Source organism: Apteryx rowi, unplaced genomic scaffold (assembly GCF_003343035.1).
Source record: "Apteryx rowi isolate R43461 unplaced genomic scaffold, aptRow1 scaffold_194, whole genome shotgun sequence".
Classification (NCBI taxonomy): domain Eukaryota; kingdom Metazoa; phylum Chordata; class Aves; order Apterygiformes; family Apterygidae; genus Apteryx; species Apteryx rowi.
The window spans coordinates 202,392-219,583 of NW_020448241.1; positions in this window are offsets into that span (position 1 = coordinate 202,392).

A 17,192-nucleotide genomic window follows, 5' to 3' on the forward strand; every position below is an offset into this window, starting at 1 on the left:
AAAAAAAAATAGGCCACTTCTGACAAAAAGTGATTTGCAGTCTAGCATACAATATCTGGAAGTTAAAACTGAAAACTTAGAACTGAGTGAAATGGAAGATATTTGAACTTAGTTCTAGCCCAATTAGGGAAGAAAGGATTCTTCCTTACTGAAAGAGTCCTGAAAACCAGAAAATATTTTTAAAAAACTTGAATAGTATTTTTAAAAAGTCCTRAACACATCTGAGTTTTTCATTTGGCTTTGTCAGGAAAAAATGAGGTTGGAGAAAAATAAAAAAAGGAAATGGGGAAATTTAAAAATAATATGTCAAATAGTTTGATTAAAAATTTGAAAACAAGATTTAGAACTTTGGCATTTAAAAGTCCATCTCCTTCTGGAATTCTTCACAGAAGGAAGTTTTGAATGTGGGTATAAAATGAGGCTAAAATATGATATTAATTTGCACTGAAGTAGCAAATATTCAACAGTAGTTCCAGGTCATTAATCTATCTTCCAGCTAAGGGAACTGCATTAATAGCTTATGGGATTTACAGGGCAAGCATCAATTTAGTGGTTCACCCTAAGTTTGGGGAAAATAGGAAAGGGCAAGATACTAGAGGATATATTATAACTTGGTATATTAAAATCAGTGGCAAACCTTCCTTGGACTAAAATGGCCCCTGGATAGTTTCTAATTCCAGTGCTGCTGCTGAACCTTAATTTCCTAGCTGCAAAATGGGAGGAACCACATTTACCTGCCAATTGCTAAAACTGACTATTCCCCTCGTCACTTTGTCTTGAACAGGAAAATCAACTGAATTAATGTAAAGTTTTACCTGTGTTTTTGGAGTAGGGTGGGGTGGGGCTTGTTTCAAATGTGGCGTCAGTTTAGAAAAGGAAAAGCATTTGCGATGAAGTAACAGAAGATACCTATAAGGGTCACACAATTTCACTTGCAGTATTTTCTATGAAGCACTCTTTTCATTGGAGTCCAGCCTGTGATTTCTGACTTGTCACTATGTTTTCTAAACTCTAATGTTTCCCTGTGCTTTAAAGCAAGGAGAGAACCTCTTTTTTGCTCCTGGCCGTTGTAGATATGGGATACCTTTGTAAATAGTAGGAGGAGCGCATTATGCAGTTTACAGCTCATTCATGAGAAGACTCAGAACAAGAACTGGGAACTAATGTCATGACTTAATAGCTGAAATATTACCTTCACAGGGGAGAGTGATGCTAGCACAGCACCTATAAATCAGTGTTGATGCTGTGCGTCATCAGATATGCAACCTTTTTTAAGGTGATAATTCCCATAATTTGGGTACTGACCTTGTCCTATGTTGTACAGACTTGTAATCTGTGTTTCTTGAATGATCCCCACAGGTGGGACATTTCTAATGTGAAGTCACRCTGTGAGACACCTCTGAGTATGTCTGGAAGATGGGATTATAAATATTCATTGCCTTTGCAACCTTGGGCTATGAATGTTTCAGATTTTATAAGCTAAGCAGAACTGGGCCTAGTCAGAGAGAGAAAAAAAAAAAAAGGTAAATGCAGGTGATGAATAAAGTAGATTGGGTAAAAAAATGAAAGTTTTTCTGCTAGGCTGATTTTGAACCAGTGTGCCAATTTGATTAGAAGTAGAGAAGCACCACATAAAATCTATTCACTTGTGCCAAAACCAAGCGAGGCTAGATTTCCCCTCTCTTGGAAGTAAAACAACTGTTTTGCAGTCCAGTTTCATCACTGAAAAACAAAACACCTTAAGCTATAGATTTAGTCATCTTGTGACTTACATCATGAGTCTGAGCAACAAGTGTGGGTGCTGTCACGCTCCCCCAAGCTGCCCTGTCCCATCCCATGGTGGGACCTGACCTCTGACCAGGGGAAACTCAGGTAGGAGAGCTGGCCAAATCATGGGCCTAAAGAATAATATTCCTCAAGTTGTGTGTAATGCCATGAGTGGTTCCTTTCAACCACATGTCTGACAAGCAAAGGATGAGGGGCAGCGGGAGCTCATTTTCTTCCTTTCTTACTTAATTTGTCCAAGTGCAGAAGAAGGACTCAGTAGCACTTGGCCTCTGCCCCTCCGCTGACAGTAGTCAGCAATGAAGTGCATTAAAGCTCAGTTCTCAAGCCTTCTTCCTGTGATCAGATAGAAATGCTTTTTTTTTTCCTTTTTCTTAAAGAGCAGCTTTACAGTTGGAGTGATCTCGACAGAAAGCATAAGCTTATGTGTTTTCCTCTGACCACTGACAGACTCCTCGGATTTATGTGGCCGAAGTTCAGCATACACATATAGGCGTGCCGTGCTACAGCAGGGTTCAGCGCATCATCCTGTCRGTGTCTGGAAGTCGTAACCTCAAGTGAGTCAGAGCATTGTAGTTTTCCCACTGGTTCGAGGCCGAAATAGTGTCTCTCACGTCACAAGTGAATCCTCAAATTGCACTGGCAGTCCTGGACCCTGTCCCTCTCTTTCTCTCTCTCTCTCTTTCTTTTTTTTAAACTGTGAAAGACTCTAATATTAAAAGATTATAACATTTTCATAAAATGAAATCAGTATTTTCCAGGCAGTCCTGAAGTTCATCTTTAAAGTGCAAAAAAACCCTAGAGCTCAACTACCTCAAAGTTTCTCTTTGTTTGTGATTTATTAAACAATATGAATTCAGTGGAAAATCAAGGTCGATTGCATCTGAGAGTGATTGGCAGGAAGGAATACTCAGGATCTTTGATGGTGGAACAAGAAATAAAATTGAGTTCAAAATGTAGAACCACCTCTACGCAAACTGTTGTCGATGTCTTCTTTCTGTCTACATGTAGCATTAGTTTTGTGTTGCTAGGGAAAAATGAGAGGAAAATGTTGAAATCTAACATGAGCATGTGGTAGTCTCTGATGACCTATTTTGTTGTAAAATGATGGAATCATGTAAATCACTGTATATTTCTTAATGACTAGAGCATAAGAGTGCCTAGATGCATACAACTGGGACAGCTGAGGCAGAAGCTGAGGCTGGGGCTCCTCCCTCTGTCTTTCTCTTTATTTATTTATTTTTTTTTTGAGAAACAGGATTTCACTGAAATCACCTGGAATTCATCCTTTTGTCACCTGAACTTCGGGTCCCATCATACTCTAACTGCTACAAGGACTTAAAAACTCACAAGCGCACCCTCCCTGGGATGGGCTCCTTGGAGTCATCACCGTGAGACACTGGAGGTAGTACTTCGACAGGTGCGGAGCGTAGGAACTTCTTATTTCTGCCCCTACACCAGTTTTCTACTTTTTTCCAGTGTGCCAATGGAGCTATTTATGAAGCTGCACTGGAAACCAAACAAGTGAAGTGCTGCAAATTTTTAAAAAGATTCTTTTTAGGATTTTTATTATTATTAACCTAAAGGAGAGGGGGAGAGAGAAATGTTTTAAACTAGTTTCACTGCTGGAGAGATGATAACCCTGGACCATATCCTTTTTAAAGCAGTAGGCCCAAAGTGCAGTATGTCTATAAGATATTTTCCTGATGTCTGTGGCTCTTTAAAGGGGCTCAGAATAGCTTCTTCCAAGAAAATATATTGTGTACTCAAACAAAAGTACACAGCAAGTAAAAAAAATGGTTAAAGCCACGAAAAATTCTTTTCCCCCCAGATCTGGCCTGCAGCTTGTCCTCCACCTAAGCTTGTGTGATGACTCACATGCATTTACATTCCCTGTGCTTCACATGGCATCTGCTGCTACACATTTGTTGCAGGATCTTGTCTTTGAACAGCTGGTGACAGCCCACTTCCTCTTTCCTTCAGCAGAGACTTTTCAATTGTTTCTTGTTGTTTTGATGTGACACCCACTGTTGGAAAAACAAGCTTATTACCCTGGTTAGAACCAACCATTTAAGCACTTGCCAGTTAACAACCCATTTGTTATTTTCGTAAGGATCAAGGAAACACCTCCCTTTCTCTCCTTTCACTTTCTTCAGATGTGACTCCATAGAGACAGCAAAAATCCAGCATTTTTTTATAAAATGAGTGGTATTACTATTTCCCTTGTACTTCCCCTTTGTTTTGTTTATGCATTTTTTCATTTGCTTTTTCCAAGCTAATCTTATTTAGCTCTATGTTGCAATAACTGTGCTGTCTTCTTAAGCATACAGAAAATATGCCAAGAATAATGAATATTATAGAAATGACCTTAAGAAAGCACACTGGAAAACACCACACCCACAATGATATAAAAAAGCATTTAGTTTTAGTTATCTGGGGCCAATTCTACTAACAGACATTAAGAAAAATAATCTAACACATATGTGCTTTCCGCAAAATAGGGGACTGTCTGGTTTATACTAGTCAAGTACGTTCAACTGGAAGCAGAAATCTTGTTTCAGGGATCTGATCTCAACTATCTCTATCAAATGACAGACAGACTACAACGTTATACTTTGGAAGGAAATATGTACTAAAAATTGAACTTAATGTTTAGTTACTGTTCTTTCCTTGTAGTCTCTCATTCAACTTGTCTAGATTTCCTTGACAGGTACCAGCTTTATTACATAAATATTTCAAGGAAGTAGTAAACTTTCAAGTGAGACTAGCTTGTTTCCATTTTTGAGAAGACAATTACTTATCTCAGACAACTCCAGTAATAGTTACTTGAGAAATTATATATAGTCCTATCAGACCTAAAGGCAATACAGGCAAAGGCTCTTTTAGTTTAAAATGTTTGAAGAGTTTATTACTGATTTGATGGCTATAACATTCTGTAGGAATTTTCCAAGGGGTTGTTTTTTTTCCTCCTTTACATAATTCAAGCTGAAGTTACAATTTGTATTGTTTACACTGTACTGCACTGTTTATTCCCATGAGTAATAACTGTTTGTGTCTTCTGCTATGCTGTCCCTTAAAATATAGATATACTTATGATGCATGGCTATTTAGGTATTCTGAATCTCTCCGCAGAGGTCCCTTTGACAACCATTGCAAACTCTGAGTTGATTTTTCCCTCACAGATGCGCCTAGCTGCAGGGGGGACAGGTTTTCTTGGAGGGTCGCCCTTCCTTCCTACTATTGCTTGATATCTTGGTCACCCCTCTCTAATAAACAGTTCTTTGGGGCCCTGAATTTAGATACAGAATCAGCACATATGCTTACTGAATAATTGCCAGTTTTGTTTTTTATTTGTTTGTTTCATGTTACAAGAGAGTATTTCAAATCACTTTGCTGCTCAGGGGAAATTGAAAACAGGATCTGTTTCAGGTTCTAATTTGACTTCCCAAGATGGATCAGCTGAAACCTATTACAACACTAATTTACTTAAAGATGTATTATTTGCACTTTGCTAAAATTCTGAGGGAAAAAACGTTGCTTTTGTAGTTGTATGGTCAGAAGTCAAGATTCTCCATGAAGCTACATGAAAAAGACAAGAGATTTTTTTCCGCATATTTTTATGCGTACAGCATTATTGAACTGATTTGCTGGGAACTCYGTGCTCTTCATAAGGTGTATGTTAAAAGACACTAGAAGTTTTCAAATGGCCTGAAGGAACACACTTTCTCTGCAGCCTTGAAAATCATGGACTGATCTGAAGCATGGGGAAGAATCTGCTACCCAGAACTGACATCAGAACAAAACCTTACAGCATCATAGACAGAAAGGAAAGGTTTCTCATTTCCTGAATTGCAGTTTGAGCACAAGCAGGGATACCAAAAGTCTTGAYGTTCATTTTTTTTGCATGAAACCATGACGATAAGTTACACATGACTATTATTATATCGTTCTTACTATTATTAGCTATAATATCCACCTGAGAGCAGCTTAGGCCCATGCTGCTGTACAGGAGGATGCATAATCTCTCTCACTCCCTGGGGCAGTTTTGGTAACAATTTGCACCGTGGCAACYGGTATTATACCTGCTCTATGAATAGCAGTGTCGTTTGTCACATACTTGAAAAGATTGCTTGTTCTTTGTAGCTGGTGACAAATTTGAGGTTAAGATAGTTTTGTCCTTTAGTTCACAGACTGACTCTCATTCACTGCAGTATCATTCAACACAGGCCAACCCCTCTCTGCCCTTTCTATTTTCTGAGAGAATACAGGTCTGCAGATAACTGGCTATTCAACACCTGCATTTCAATTATCGTATTATTTGAAGAATCTGGTGCTTCACTTAATGTTCTTCAAGTAGTTTTCTTGATTATTTACTATTGCAGGGGTGGGGCAAACCTGTTTGCTTCTCCTTTTTGTCCCTGCCTCAACTTGATTTCAGAAAGCAATCTCAGATAAAAGAGAGAGATTTCAGCACCCTAATCACAGGTTGCTGTTGTTGGTTTTGTTGCTACAAGTGGCAATGTAGGTATTTCTTACCTTACACTATATGAAATGCCAAGAGCAGAATACATTATTTTTATTGTGATATAATTTTTTGGTGAGTTTTTTCTAGAACAGCCATATCTGAAAGCCATGATAGTTGTATTCAGCACAGATTTATCTGTAATACTTAATTACAAGAGTTCTGCATATATTTACATAATGTATTGGAAGGTTTTGTAGTGCGAGAACAGCTCAGGGCACATATGACAGTATCTCATTTCTTTCTCTCCTGTCAATTTTCCTTGAGTCATCCCACTTTCTTAAGCTTTAGGTCAATAAAATGGATTTCAAAGAAGAATCTGGTATCTTCTGAGACACTAACTTCATAGCATGCCTGTAAGAAGTGCATATTTTTTCATCTTCCTTTTCTACTAACACAACTATTTCTCTAATTTTCTTCTATGGAGGGATCCTAATGCACATTTAATGTGGCTTCATTTAAATAATTTTTGCATGTCTTCAGTTTCTATCAACATGCACTACATTTCTAAGTGTGTAACAATGGGGAAGAATCTTTAATTTCATTTTTAGTATTTGCAAAAATCATCAGTTCCAAAATGGGCAGAGTTCATTGTAGAAGCTTGATAAAATGGGTAGACTCTCATTATGGAAAATAATAGTAAATATTTCATCAGATGTTCTGGAACTTACAGAATATAACTATTTGATTAGTTTCAATACCACTATAGTGTGCTGTATGTCCTAAACAGTGTCAATGTTGTTATAAAACTAAGAATTTACATCCCTTTTTGTTTGGATCTAAAAATTTTGATCTAAAATTAATCAAAATGTTGAAATGTCATCATTCCCATGGAACAGAATTTCTAGAAAGATTTCTATTGGGAAATATAGATACAGTTCCATCAAATTGGAACATTAATATTAGACAATTTCAATCAAAATAAAATATTTTTACATTCCTGAAATGGAAGTATTTTGCTGTTCAAATTCTTGTAACCTAAACAGATTTACAGTACTGATCCTTATTCTTTTTATGGACCAGGTTCCCAGCTGCTACTACTGTTCCCACATTGAACCATAGCATTCATATGCTATGCCACATGGAAGAAATGCATTCTGAAAGATCCACTGCATTATAGCTGAAGAGGTCCTTTAGAAAGCCCAGCCCCCAAGAGAGATTAGGGGCTGGAATTAAACAAAGCAATATAAATGCTGGGAAATGCAGTTTAAAATACATGCATTTGGATTTTCTTTGTTTTCCAATATATTTCAACTGAGTATTTCTACTCAATTCTACTCATTATGCTGTTTCCAGGTATTTGGAATATTATATTATGAATAATAATTATTATAATATATATAAAAACGTAAAAGGATCATTTTTTCCCCTTGTTTTAAAGAAAAGAACATTAGAAAAGGTAAAAGTGGTCATATGATCTTTCATTCTACAAGGACCATTTAGGAAGTGTGTGTTTTCCGAAAGTGAAGTAGTTTAATACAGATTTTACAGAGAAACGCATTGCATAGTGGCCCACTACAGAAAAACATGTTGGCCAAATAACAATGAACTTTTTAAATGACAAAATGTTTTGAGTGCAGAGCTGTGTTTACAGGCAAGCTATCAATGTGATTGTCCAGGATTTCCGTAGGCTAAATAAAGTAATGGTGCAGCTTATCCTGTGTAGGGTGAGAGAAGAGAGGGGGACTAGACTTGAGCCTTAGCCTTTTGCAAGGCGCCTCCTGGGTCCAATGCCACCTCTGGGTACAGCCAGTGGTTCCCAAGAGGACCTACAAAATGAGTAGATACCATACCTTCAGATTTTTTAGGTAGCTTGTTTCAATGTAATTCCATCTCCATCTGTGGCTGCCTGATTACAAAAAAAGAAAACAAGGAGAATGGGAATAAATGAAGAGGGAGTTACATGTTATTTATTGAAACAATAATTTATCTATGAATATCTCGGATAAAATACAGTCTGTCTGGTGCACCCAAAACTTTCATCTGACACATAGATGTAAAAGATAATGCCAGGTCTTTCATTTTACTTAATCCTATTTTTCTCTACCAGATAATCTCCTTACTCTACAGAAACACGAAAGAGAAGCTGTGTAACCTTAGCTTCCGTTAGTCAAAAATAGTTTGAATCCTTCAGAAGAAAGCATACGTTTGGACACAATAAGGCACAGATGTCATTTCATTTTCTTCTTTGGATGTACACTGGTGAAAGGCCTACTGACCCTTTGTAAAAAATGGCTTCCTGAGAATAAGATGAATTTCTCTTCCATTATTCCTTCTCTCTGCAGATCAGTCTGTCTTCTGTTTACAGAGAGCAAATCATCAACATTCCTCCTTGTATTCAAGACCCCGACTTGTATTCAAAAGTCCCTCATCTCTTTGACTCTTTCTCCTCTACCAGCTGTTCATCTGTCATCTTTGTCATATGCTTTGATGGGCAAATCTTCCCATCAAAGCCAACAAGATAATTAGACACATGTAAGTATTTAGGAATGTAATTATACCACAAAATATTTTATAGAAAGGTGTAAAATGATAGGAAAAAAATCATTTCCTGAATTGCACTATATCAAAAACAATTGATCAGGTAAAACTAAGAATTTCCAGGAATTCAGATATTCTGGACAAATTGAAATATAGATTTCATGTTTATTCTTAAACATTATACAAAATTTTGACTATTTCTTCATAGATAAGTACATACAGAATTTTGTTTTGAGCATTAAAAAGTGATGATCTGATTCCTCACTCCCCATATTAATATTTGTTCCAAGTCACCAGCCTCATAACAGATTCGCTAGCCCCTAAGCTGTAGTTTGTCACAAGCAGGAGACAAGCTGTTAGAGAGCTTTCCCTCTGTTTGGTCCTTATAATTGACTTTATTTCCTCTACAGAATTCCAATTATCCCATTAAACAATGAGTCAGGATGCTTATATTGATACAGGCGCCTTAATTGGTTAATTTATACTCATGCCAGTCCCAGCTAAGAACTCATTTCCCTGAGGCCTTCTTAGACAACCACAGTTCCTCCTAAACTGTAATGGTAATTCCTAACAGGTATAATATGTGACCACATGCTCATTCATGTTTAGCCAYGCATATACACGCTATTCAGCTTTTATTTGCTTCTACTTTATAATTTCTAATTTATTTAGTTTTAAATATAAGACTAGGATTATACAATACCGACTCTGTGCTTTTAAAACCAGTTTGCAAGAAAAAAGTTCTAATAATATTGCTTTTTTTAGTAACACTCTAAACCAATTAAACACTTAATAGATGCCAGTGAATTCAGCTGCAGCCTATCATATACATATTTATTTGCATATGCTGTTTGGTGAGTGACATTGTTTTCATTATTGACTTATAAGGATGGAAATAATGGATTATTTACTGAACTGTCTTTAACTCTGCATCAACTGAAAAAGCTTATTAAATGTGTAACAACTTTCACTGACACGAGCCAGGAGATTTTAAAACCAAGGTGAAGAGAAGGTCAAGAGCTTTGTCTGTGCTCTGTAAGACTTGTTCTCACAACAGCAAGAAAATAGGATAGCTAGTCCTGCAAATCATCAGAGAAACCAACTAGAATTACAAGTAGATTTTTAAAAAATAATTTCAACAGAAATTAGATTTTCAGGACCAGACAACCCCCGTAGTGAGCTACCAGGATTGTGATTTTTCCAAACTTAGAGCCTGATGAATGTCATGAGCTTCCACCATAGTCCCTTGAAGCAAGTTTTCAAAGAAGCTATAGAAGAATTAAGTGCACAGCTCAAGAGACCCTAATAGGTGTTCCTTGACTTCATTTCCAGTTTAGATTACATCACCTTTTTAATTTCTTTTCCTCTGCTGATTTAAATTAAGAACGTACCTTCTCCCCTCATAATTCTGCTATATTAGCTGGGCACCTTACAGGCTGCAACCACTGTCAGAAAAAAGCAGTATTATTTCTGGTTCATAGATGGAGAACTGTACTTACCTAAGGTAGCAGTGACAGTCTGCAGAGAGCAAGCAATTGAACCTTGATCTTGTGAGTTGCAGACCAGCATCCACAATATAGGATAATTCTGATTTTTTGCTTATTTGAATGTATCTCTGTTTATCTTTTCAGGAGACACATTCGGTTAATATAAAGTAAAGTAAACAAGCAGTTTCTGTCAACTGTCATGTACAATACCTATTTTGTATTCTGTCTCTGTTGTGGCTTAACTGTACAGCCTGATACCTCCCTGAAATGCGCTAAGAGCTTGACATGCATACAATTTTAAAATGACAAAAAGTGTATGTATTTTGGCTGGAAAACCCCTCTTCACTTGAACAGGATAGTGGTATCTGTAGATGATACATCCAGCAATGCATCTTTTTATATACACAAGCTGACAGGGAAAATTTGTCAGTGGCTTAGTCACCATTCAGCTGAATCACCAATCTCTTTTAAAAAATAGCACAGTTGACRGAAGGGTATTCATCCCCCCCTATAGTAAGTTAGATTAAATGCAATACACAGATACTCGCAAACAGTTGATTTCAGGACAGAGAAGTGACCCTGTTCTCCTTGTGGGTATTGGCTAATATTTTATATTGCTCAAGTAGTGTCTTTGACCTGGGTGCCAATTGCTGCTATGCAGCAGTATGAATGTCATTTCCAAATGTGCTGTGTTCATGGACACTGCTTCTGCAAATGATCTCAGACACAGTATCACTTTTTCTCCAAGGTACAAGTGAACTGTATAAAACAAATTTTTGTTTGCAAATAGCATGATCTTCACAGCACATTTAGGACATTTAGGACAGCTCCCACAGAGAGGAAACCACCTAYGGCAGTGAATAAGGCTCCAGAGGAGCTGTACTTCCAGCTTTCATGTCGAAGTCAAAATGCAGCGTTTCTGAATATTGGAGTTGAATAAATTTCAGCAGGTACTTCCAGGAATATCAGAACTAGTGAATTCTTCTGTTTCCTCACTGATTATGTTGGAAAATATGGAGAAAAAAAAAGACAAAAGCTTTTCCTACCACTGGGACTTTTTCAAACTTTCTTTACTGGTTTGTTTGGTGTCTACAAAAATGTGAATGCAGGCTGAAGTTTTTCCCTCAGATGGGTCACTCATTGGGTGTCTCTCCTTCATCTGACTACTGTTTTCATGAAAGATGGAGAAATTTTATTTTTGATCAATGCTCAGGCTATTTTTTTTTCTTTTATGCCCATCTACATTTTCTACAGTCAGGAGGAACAGAATCAGAGAATCACACAGAATAGCTGAGGTTGGAAGGCACCTCTGGAGATTCTCTAGTCCAACCTCCTTGCTCAGAGCTGAGTCAACTATAGGTTRCTCAGGGCTGTGTCCAGTTGGGTGTTGAATATCTCTGRGRATGGAGACTCCACAACCTCCCTGGGCAGCCTGTTCCACTGCCTGACCTTCCACACCATAAAAAGTTTTTTATTGTGTTTAAATGGAATTTTTCTGTATTTCAATTTGCCCATTGCTTCCTGCTCTGTCACTGGGCACCACTAAGAGTCTGGCTCCATCTTCTTTACAGCCTCCCTTCAGATATTTATACACATTAATCAGGTCCGTTCCTCCCCCCTCCCCCCCCCCCAAGCCTTCTCTTCTTCAGATTGAGCTGAGTTAATCCTACCCTTTTTCTGTCTTCATTTTAGGCTGGGCCTGTCCTGAGGCATCCATTAGAAGTTGGTAGGGCAGGTGAATAAGTGTAGCACTGGGATAGCTGAGTGGGAAGTACCAGTGACAGAGAGGTCAGCAGGAATGAGGATGAGCAAGAGAGGATGGGGAACAATGTTAAGGCTGACAACACTTCTGTGTTTTCCGAAAACATATAAAGCTTAATTCTCAAGGTCTGAATGGTTATCTCACTGTTTTTACGCATTTCCATTGTATGGAACACTACACATTTTTTATTCAGCTGTGTTTTAATGGCTCTTTCAATATTTGCCAAATTTTGTACGTTGCTCATATTAAATATTTGCATCTCACCCTAATGGCTCTTTTACAGCTACTCTAATACACGCTGGGTGTGTATCTTCACCAGCTATTCCACTGAAGCTACAGGTAATCATATGATGTGCATTATTTTCAATGTATTATCATCACATGTGCCATAGCAAATTACAGACTTTGGAGCTACTAGCTGCATGCCTTAGCAACAATGGGATTATTTGCAGAATATGATGTGGAATACAGCATAAATACTCATGCAGAGACTGAACTTCTCATGTTCGTGGATCACTTTTAGTCTCTAGGACTCCACCACTTGCTAAAATTCCACAGAGATAGGAACTACACAGATAACTTCCTGGACAATTCATTATTCATTCATTTTGCATAAGGAAACAATAATCTTCAGCCTCAGGTTGATTCAATGTTAAAAACAGTAAACTGAGAAAACTTTTCCTTCTGCTGGAAGTAATAGCATATGAAAAGCATTCTGGAAGACTGCACATCCTTTCCGCTCCTATTCTGTGTAGCTTGGGTTAAGAGGTTTTGTGTCAGCAATGGAGAACTGCTGCCACAACAGAATTATTGACTCACTGCACTCTACAGTTGTTGTCCAAATGTGGTCTCAGTAGAAATATCACAAAATAAAATAAATTTGTGAAGGTCTAAATATGTTTCCTTTCTAACAAGGAATCTCTGAAGCTGGTAGACAGTGGTCTTGTAAGTGTCTGCATAGTACCCCCTAATAACTAGTGCTGTACTCAGGACTGTTTCTCCGAAGATGCACATAAGGACAACACGGATGTTTTGCAGCTGAAATAGTCATGGTCTCTGGAGCAAAACAGTGTGTAATTCATAGCACTCTTTTTCCTATGCAAGAAGTTATAAAAAGACATAAAGAAAGGTTTCTAGCAGGTTTCTCCACTTCAAATGGAGCTTTAGACAGTACAAAAGGCAAAAATAAATCTGTCCAGAATCTGTCCTGTCTAAATGGTTCCATTATTTCTGAGTCTGTCTCAATAGCCAGGGGAGAGATTTTCTGGCAGCTAGCCTACTATGAAAAATGTTTTGATAGCAGGCTAAGATTTCTACCTGTCTGTTAGGTACCCTACTCCAAAATAGAAAAGATCCAACTCACTATTTCATCTGCATTCTGCAAATCAGGGTATCAGTATGGGATAAGCAGAGTGTCATTCTAGCGGTCCTCTGTTTTAGGGTTATTTTAGTCAAGAGCCTGCTTGTTAGCAGAGCTGGTCTAACTGGTTAATTCTAGCTGCTAATAGTAGAAAGTTAGAATCTGGAAACTCGTGCAATTATGCCTTCAAAGATGGGAGTGCGCTGGGCTCACTTAGACTCTTTCTGCCTGTGCTGGAGTGTGCTGTGATTGTGGCTGGGCCACCTGCACCTKCTTTTGTACAGAAATCAGTGTCCAGAGGTAGAAGCTCTTTCCCCAGTTGTGAGGCAGGCAAGGAAGTACACRGGATCTAGAAGTGAGAAATGCTCTCAGTCTTCCACAGATCGACTCCYGTTACCCGTCCCTCCAAGGTGATCAGTGTTATGAGGCAGTTGGAGAGCCCATTTGTGCCAGAACAGTGCAAAGGGAGCAAGGCATGACTAAGAGATGCATGCAGTACAGTGCTTTTTTAGAGCTTGCTTTTAGACTATAAATGATGTTGGTTTTGATCTTCCTAGATAGTTGTTTTCAAAGGCACACAGAATGGACATTGCTGTTTTATCTGTCAGTTCAATCTTGCTTACAAAATCAAGAAAACATTTAAATATCCCAAGATTATAGGCTATAGGTTTCTTCCTTTTCTTTTTTGACTCAGCTAGAAATTTTCCAGGAACTAACCGGTTTTCATAAAATATGACATTCTCTTTCCTGTACACAAAGAAAGTGGGTATTTGGGATAGAGCAGATTTTCCACTGTTCACTTGAGCTGCTGGGATATCCCTCTATTTTCAGTATATTCGTGGTTTCATAAAAATCCCCTGGATGGCTACACACTGTGGCAGCAGAGCATACTTTGCTACTGATTTTCCAGACTTCTGCACATTACTGGTAAATCCTTTATCTGCTTCCTTCACAGAGAATGATTGTTCTCATGGTTTCTATGCTGAACTGATTTTTCTTTGCATGTTTCCCTTCAGTGTTTCAGGGTGCATTCAATTSCACTTTTTCTTATGTAGCAAAGCCAGACATTTTACAGCTTTTCAAAAGAAGTCTGATGTGCTAATCTGAGCCCTTGCTTGTTAGGAGTGACAAAACTTTCAGCACCCCTGATGGGGAAGGGAAGGGAAGCACAGCAAGGGTGCACACACTCCAAAATCCTTTCCCTTTTTCTTCCAGAAAGGATTTAGCCAAGATACGTTGGTGCTAGGGCTGTTTTTATTTGGTTGACCAATTTAAATTTGTTGGAAGAGGGCCTAGTTTGAATTTGCACGAGTAGCAAAACAGGAAAACAAAGAGAAGAGTCCCTGGAGAATCGGTGCTGGAAGATATGGTGGCTGCAACCCCTTGTTAATGAAGCTACCAATGCTGTAAATGGCAAAGGGAAAAAAAGAGACTCAGGCAGAGCAGCAGAGAACCAGAGGACAAGCACATTTTAAAGCTTTTCCTGCTATCTCAGTACCTAGCATTGGTCCATTCGCAGAAACCAGTGGGGGAAAGAAAGGACACCAGAAAGACAGAAAATCCATTTCATCTTTTTTCCTCTTTTTTAATGTGCCCTGCAATACAGATATGACAAAGGTACAGAACAGCAGCAGAAAAGAACACTGGTAGTTACTGAGAGAGAAGGGGGAATGCACCAAATGCTACCCTGCTCACTACTCCTCTTCGTATAAAACGTAGTAAGTCTCACTGCACAGATTAATGAGCATTGCACATGTTTTAATCTCAGAAGTTCAAGTTTTAAGTTGAAATCTGTGATTCCACTGAAAATCTTGGAATGAATTTAAGGAAAGGAATATCGAGAGAGGAGAAACAAGCAGGGAATAATCAAGGACTAATTTATTTCAGAGACTGTTCAAATATCGCAGCGAGGTGCCTTAACAAAAGGGATGTTCTATCAAAGAAAAGCCAATGTGAGATCATAAAAGGAAACATAAAAAATGCCTTAATAGAAGATTAATAGAAACATAATTATTCTCAAAATTTGTTTGAGAAACAAAGGAAAGAATCTCTGATGAGAAACTTAAAGGAAAAAATGTACCTAGTAATCTTGAAAGAATTTGGTAACCGCTGTTATTTCAACACAAGACAGCTAATCTCCAACCTAAATATTTTCTATTCTTTTTTCCCCCCATGCTATTCTACAGGTGTCAGCACATATTCCCCAGCTGCCATTGATATAACAGCTGTTATGAGACTTTGGCAGTACTAGTGATATATTGAAACTTCACAAAGACTGAGACCCACATCACTAGAAAATAGTCCTTCAGTTCTGAGTTTAGACAACCCCTACAGCTAGTAGGAATCATAAGTAACAGCATAGAGTTTTGGGGAGCAATAGGCATGGGTGGAGGCAAACCACTTGAGACACTTATGATAGCTACACTTCAACCCACAGTTTATCAGCAGCTTCCTCAAAAACAACCAGGATCAGCTGGTTGATCTAGAGCCTGTTTGGGAATTCTCAAGATGCCTGGTGAGTTTTTCTTATGTTAAAGTTTCATTAAAAAAACTTTTTCTCATGTTTACCTGGATTCAGCCATCTTAGACTCAAATTGGTGGGGCCTGTTTTTAAGCTCTTCCAACCTCAACGTTGTAGAGTGCCCACTGAGACAACGGTGTGTTTTACAATTCAGATTTGCAATGCTCAGCTGAAGTCCCCAATTCATTAGACCTATAATTAGAACCAGTTGGTGTTTTTCTATCACATCATGTTTAATAGATGGTTGTAAATATGGCATGGCACACAGCTCAGATGCCTTTGCAAGAAAAAAAGGAATAAATCTTCTAATCTTTAAAGTCAGTAAAGTAACCAGCTCCTAGAGTGGGTCACTTAGCCACTAGAGTTGACTTTTCTTGTGACTATGCGTATAGATTCATAGTACTTTCATTCTATATATCAGTTATTTAGAGGAATCCTATTTTATCATTGCATCTAAACAACAGTGTTACATAAAAATGTCACTGCAGAATGTCCTGGCTGACAGTTTTTATCTGGTTAGGTTCCAGTTTCCTGAAACTTCTATTCTGTTCAGATAAAAAGCACTAGTACTAAGGCCTGTCCAAAGTCCACTGAAGTCATTAAAAAGATGCCCATTGAGGAACTTTTTGTTATGCTTTTATTGTTGTTGCCAAAGATCAGTCCTGAGGACACTGTTTTAAAGAATGACTCCCCAGTCCCTCTACAGTATATCTCATTCGGAAGGGACACACAAGGACCACAGGCAAAGAAACAACCAAGCTAGCTCTGCATGTGATAGACCCAGCACCGAGAGCACTGGAACCGAGGCAGACCAGCAAGCAGCATGGTGATGAAAAGCAGGGTTTACCAATTCAGCCACAGCATCACACAGACTGGACTCTGCTCCTTCTGACTTCAGCAGATAAATTCACATGGCATTGAGCTGCAGTGGTTGGACTTGGGCCAGAAACTTTGCAAAATTGGGGATTTATGAGCCACCTGTTATTGTGTTTTAGAGCAAAGATCTGCTAAAAGGTCTACTGTGTTTCTTTTGTAAGTTAGTGTTTTATTTCTTTCTAAGCTAATCGTCTGTGGTCTAATTAAGTATGCCTGTATAAAGTATCACAAAAAAAAATTAGTTTGAACACTGTATGAACTGAAATATGTAGTGCAACAAATCACCAAGATGGATTTTCAACAGGAGCATTGCTTGTTTATTTGTTTTGTTTAAAGGATATCTTTCCTTAGTGAATGTTCTATGTAGTCCCTCTTGATAGTGATAACTGGTTACATTT